Below are 6,100 nucleotides of genomic sequence, written 5' to 3' on the forward strand. Positions count from 1 at the left end.
GCCTTGCTTCTAACCGTGAAAAGGTTTTTTGGGGTCCCCCCCCCGAAATTCAATCTAAACCTACTTTGCGGAAACTTCAAACCATTGATCTTTGTCCTATGTTCTGATAAACACATTTTTTCTTTTCTTTATGGCATATCTTCAGGTGTTTCAAAACTGATGTTACATCCCTTCTTATGCACTTTTTCCACAAGATGAACAAGACTATTTCCTTTAACGTAGAAAATTGTTGGAAGGCACCTCAGGAGGGACCTTAGCTCAACCCCCTGCTCAGTGCAGGACTATTCCCAACTATTCCTAACTTCTCATATGACTTGTTTTCCAAGTCCTTTATCATTTTTGTGCTTGCCTCCAAACCCTCTCTTAACTATCCCATGCCCCTTTCAAAATGTGGAGCCCCAAACCTCACAAACCACTGATTGGGCACATCTACTAATTATAACTTGGGTTCCTGTGTATTTATTTAGTACTTGTTTATACCAGTACTAAATAAATGTACAGAAATGACTGCACAGCAGCATCTTCTGTAGACACAGCCACTGAGGCCTAACCAGTGTCAAGTAGAGAGTCATTATCACCTCCTGTGTCTTGCACCTAATGCTTCTATCAATGCATCCCAATAATGCATTTCTCCTTTGTGCAGCTGCAAGAGAATCATTTTCTACAGCCTACTTTAAAAAATAAGTTAATGTAAATGCCTTTCTAAAGAGCTGCTGATTCCTTATTCCTTGTTTCAGGCGATTATGTTGTGCATTCATATGAAAACAGGATTTGAATGTGAGAGACCATTAGCTCCTTCTGCTTATCCCACACCTGATGGCAGGATCTCAATGTTTATTTTGAATTTTTTATGACAATTCATTTGGTTGTTCTGAATGTGAGGATGATGTCATAAACATAAGATTATGACTTCAGGCAGAGAATAAGCAGCGTAAGCAGATGGACTGCTGAGAAACAAAGATTCTGTTTTTATGCAAATATTCTTAGTAATAAAGAGCAATGGAAGAGAAATATAGAAAAATATATAATATAAAAACAAAATGGCTTGTAAACAGAATGTTTTTCAAAGTCAGCTGATCTTTAAGCAAACGAGAATAGAGTGGATCTAGAAACTCATTCCATAATTCAGTGTAATTACTGGCTTGTTGAAGTAAATATATTTTTACCAATACTAATCTGAGTCCATCAATTCGATTGTATGGTACAATGCTGTTCTTAGGTATTGTAAAATATATTTTTCAAAAACTGCTGCATAACAGTATGGACAATAAATCTTAACAATTTCATACAACATTAGATGATATGAAAGGTAAAATTTAATACACAAAGGTTTTCAGGAAAATAATATCAGTCAAAACATAGCTCTGAAAAGAGCTGGGAGAATTCTGTAAACATATCCACATTTTTCAAATAAAATCAGAAATATTACTGTTTACAACTATGTTTCATCATTTTCATAAAGCAAGACTCTATATGATTTGTTTTTAATTCACAAGTACACTTGTAGAATGCTAAAATCTTTGAGTATTTATACAGATTTGCATTTGGTTAATCTTGAAAGCATTTCTGAGATTGTTTTTTCACTAAGCATGGGATTCTTGGTGGGGATAAGAAAGGGGTGGCACACTCCATTCCTCTTGTTCATAGAATCATAGGAAAGTAGAGCTGGAAGGGACCTTGACAGGTGATCTAAGCAGGAGGAACTTGCCCTCCTGCTAGTTGTCAAAAACTCAGACCTAAGCCAGGAGGTGCATAGTTCCACCAGGTAAATGCCTTGCTGGACTTGGTCCTTGCCACAGGCAAGGACCTGGTGAGGGGTCTGTGGGTACTCGACCAACTGGGCGACAGTGATCGTAGCCTGCTGGAATTTACTATCCAGCACAAGGTGGTGAAAGCAAACAGCAAGGCATAGGTCCTTGACTTCAGGAGGGCCGACTTCTGTAAGCTAAGGTTATTAGGAGAGGCATTGGGGTCTCAGAGCTTCAGTGAGATGGGAGTCCAAGACGGGTGGTTGTTCCTCAATGATATAATCCTCCAAGCTCAAAGGGAGTCAGTCCCAATGCGCACCAAGGTGGGCAGGAGTGCTAAGAAGCCCCCATCGCTCAGTAAAGTCATCCAGGGATGCCTAAGGGCAAAAAAGGAGGCGTACAAACAGTGGAAGCAAGAAGCTATCACCAAGGAGGATTACACCTCCATTGCTTAGGGATGCAGGGAGGCTATTAGGAAGGCCAAGGCAGAGATGGAGCTAGGGCAAGCAACCAGAATAAAGGATAATAAAAAGTCCTTTTTCAAATACCTAGAAAGTAAGAAGGCACCGGGTAACATGGGGCCCCTACAGGATAGACTTGGCAATCTGGTGATTGTGGCAAATGAAAAAGCTAACCTCTTTAATGAATTGTTTGCCTCCATATTCCTGAACAGGGACCGGGACATCTCCCTCACAAAAATTGCAGATGGACCTAGGGGAGCCACCATCATGCCTAGGGTCAGGGACAACCTAGTTAGGGAACTTTTGGAGGGACTGGACATGTTTAAATCAGTAGATCCTGATGCTCTTCAGCCAACAGTGCTGAGGGAATTGGTGGGGGTCATAGCGGGGCCCCTGTCCCAGCTCTATGAGCACTCATGGGGTACTGTCCAGGTACCAGAGGATTGGAAAAGGGCCAATGTGTCCCCATTTGCAAGAAGGGGAGAAAGGAGGACCCTGGCAATTATAGGCCAGTTAGTCTTAGCACGGTCCTTGGGAAGGCCTTTGAGAAAATTATCAAGGAGCACATCTGCAAGGGCCCAGCAGGGGAGGTAATGCTTAGGGGCAACAAACATGAATTCATTGAAAGCAGGTACTGCCTGACTAACCTGGTTTCTTTTTATGATCAGGTCACAAAGTCCCTGGACAAGGGTGTCAGGGTGGACGTTGCCTTCCTGGACTTTAAGAAGGCCTTAGACATGGTTTCCCACCACATTCTCTTTAAAAAATTTGGTGACTGTGGCATTGATGCCTACACAGTCAGATGGGTGGCAAATTGGCTAGATGGTTGCACCCAGAGAGTGATGGTGGATGGGTCATTTTTGACCTGGAGTGATCTGAGCAGTGGAGTCCCCCAGGGCTCATTCCTGGAGCCTGTACTGTTCAACATCTTTATCAGCAATCTGGATGTGGGTGTAGAATTTACACTGTCCAAATTCGCTGATGACACCAAGTTGTGGGGCGAGGTGGGCATGCTGGAGGGGAGGGACAGAATCCAGCTAGATCTAGACAAATTACAGAGGTAAGCCTATGAAAATAGGATGGAATTCAACACAGATAAATGCAAGGTACCTAATCTAGGGAGAAGGAACCAGCAACACACCTATAGGCTGGGGAACATCCTTCTTGTCAACACAGTGGCAGAAAGGGATCTTGAAGTCATTGTTGACTCCAGGATGAACATGAGCCACCAAAGCAAGGAAGCAGTCGGTAAGGCTAATTGCACCTTGTTGTGCATCTACAGATGCATCACAAGCAGGTCCAGGGATGTGGTCCTTCACCTCTATGCAGCATTAGTCAGGCCACAGTTGGAGTACTGCATCCAGTTCTGGGCTCTGCACTTCAAGAGAGATGTGACTAGCATTGAGAGGGTCCAGAGGAGGGCCACTCGCATGGTCAAGGGGCAGTGGGGCAGGCCCTATGAGGAGAGGCTAAAGGGCCTGAACCTATTCAGCCTCCACAAGAGAATGAGAGGGGATCTGGTGGCTGTTTATGAACTCACCATGGGGGATTAGTGAAAACTGGGGGAGGCTCTGTTTCCCTGGGCACCACCCAGAGTTACTAGGAATAATGGCCATAATTTGTTAGAGAGAAGGTTCAGGCTGGACATCAGTTGACATTACTTTACAGTTAGGGCCGCCAGGCTCTGGAATGTGCTCCCAAGGTGAGGTGGTACTCTCTCCTGCCTTGGGGGTCTTCAAGAGAAGCCTGGACAGATGTTTGGCTGGGGTGATATGTCCCCGGCACCCGTTCCTGCCCAGGATAGGGGGACAGACCTGATGATCTGTTTAGGTCCCTTCCAACACTAAGCACTATGATCTAGGGTGCCTTTACAGGTGACAAAAGTTTAGTTCTCCTACATTGAAAAATGTGGGTTTTTAATTGGTGGGCTTTTAATTGGGATGATTGCCCCCCCCCCCCATTTCAATTTAGGGGCTTCCATCACTGTTACAGAACATTGACAACCCACTGGCAGCACACACCCCCCCCCCACATCTGCATGCAGGCTCATCCAGAGAAAAAAAATGACAGGGGGTCCAATCTTTTTTTTTCACACAGTCTGCCAGCTTCTCCTGTAGATGTGGGGTGAGCTACTGGCAACCCCTGAGTTGCAAGGAGGGCCTGGTCCTTCCCTCCACAGAAGCTGTACCTGCTGGGGCTGCCCAGATGTGGTGCTAGTTGTTTGGTTGCTGCCCCAGCTCAGAGGCAGCATCCACCGGATCCAATTCTTTCCCGAGCCTGTGCAGGGATAAGCACCAAGAGGGGTGCCACCACCCAGAAGGGAGGATCAGGCACCCCTGCAACTTAGAGGTTGTGTGTGATCCAGCAGCAGCTTGTGTGGGCAGGCTTCACAGGGGTCTGATCCTTTTTCTTTTTCTGCAGAGATGCCTGGCTCTCCTCTGACTGGGGGGTAAGCTGCCAGTGTACCCTGAGCTGCAGGGAGCCCTGGACCTTCCCTCCATGGTGACAGAGCCCCCCCAGGCAGCACCCATGGAGCAACATCACTGCAGAGGGACGGACTGGGGGCCCCCAAAATTCAGGGCCCACCAGCACCTCACCCCCCAGCTGCAGAAGTGGACTGGCTATGTGAAGGAAAAAAAAGGATCAGGCCCCTCACCATTTTGGGTTTTTTTTTTCTCAGCAGATTCTGCCCGCACAAGCTGCCATTGGATAACACAGCCCTTGAGCTGCAGAGAAGCCTGGTCCTTCCCTCCCTGGCTGGGGCAGGGTGCTAGTTGTGAAGGTGTTTCCCCAGCTCACACGCAGCACCTGACCCTAACCAACAGTGCACAGGGTGTTGGAAGCCCAGGGAAGCTCAGGCTTCCAGCGCTCTGTGCACTGTCCCTGCCACCTTCCCACCATCTGGAGCCACCCAGAAATGGCCTGGTTTCCCATAGAACAGTGTGGGAAGGCAGCAGGAGGGCAGCTGGGTATGCTGGTGGTGGAGAAAGTAATAGGGTGCTGGTAGTTCACCAAGCCCAACCCTTCCAAGCACGTCTGGGCTTGCAGCACCCAGTGCACCATCCCCGCTGCCTTCTCCAGTTGCAAGCATGCCCAACTGCCCTTCTGCCACCTTCCTGCACTACCCCTGGGGCAAGCCAGCCCCTTCCTGGGGCAGCAGGAGGCAGCAGGAGGTGTCATAGATTCATAGATGTTAGGGTTGGAAGGGACCTCAATAGATCATCGAGTCTGACCCCCTGCATAGGCAGGAAAGTGGGCTGGGTTCAGATGACCCCAGTCAGATGCCCATCTAACCTCCACTTGAAGACCCCCAGTGTAGGGGAGAGCACCGCCTCCCTTGGGAGCCCATTCTAGATTTTGGCCACTCTAACTGTGAAGAAGTTCTTTCTAAATTCCAGTCTAAATCTGCTCTCTGCTAGCTTATGGCCATTATTTCTTGTAACCCCCGGGGGTGCCTTGGTGAGTAGAGCCGTGAGGTTGTCAAGGCCACAATTCCCCAATTTTGCCATGAGAACATCATGGGAGGCCAAGTCAAAGGCTTTTTTGAAATCTAAGTAAATTAAAGTGTTGCAAAAGGGCATTTCAGCTGCCTTAAAGGCCAATTTTGTGGCATGTACAAAGGCCAAACAGCACTTGTACAGGTGATGAAAATTGGCTGTTTTTGAGGCTTAATTGTGTCATACTGTATGTGTGCAAAGTTAATTTTATAATTTAAATGAGTTTGTTATGTTGCAAACTAAACCATATCCTCATGTAGTTTAGTTTGCAATGTAGCTATTTGTAACATTGCAGACTTGTGACAGCTCACCCCTTCTGTCCCCCAGCTGTGGGAGAGGCAGCCTGAAGGCAGAAGTGGTGAGGGGCCCAATCCTTTGATGTTGTTTTTTTTCG

The sequence above is a fragment of the Alligator sinensis genome, unplaced genomic scaffold, assembly GCF_000455745.1.
Source record: "Alligator sinensis unplaced genomic scaffold, ASM45574v1 scaffold988_1, whole genome shotgun sequence".
NCBI lineage: Eukaryota > Metazoa > Chordata > Crocodylia > Alligatoridae > Alligator > Alligator sinensis.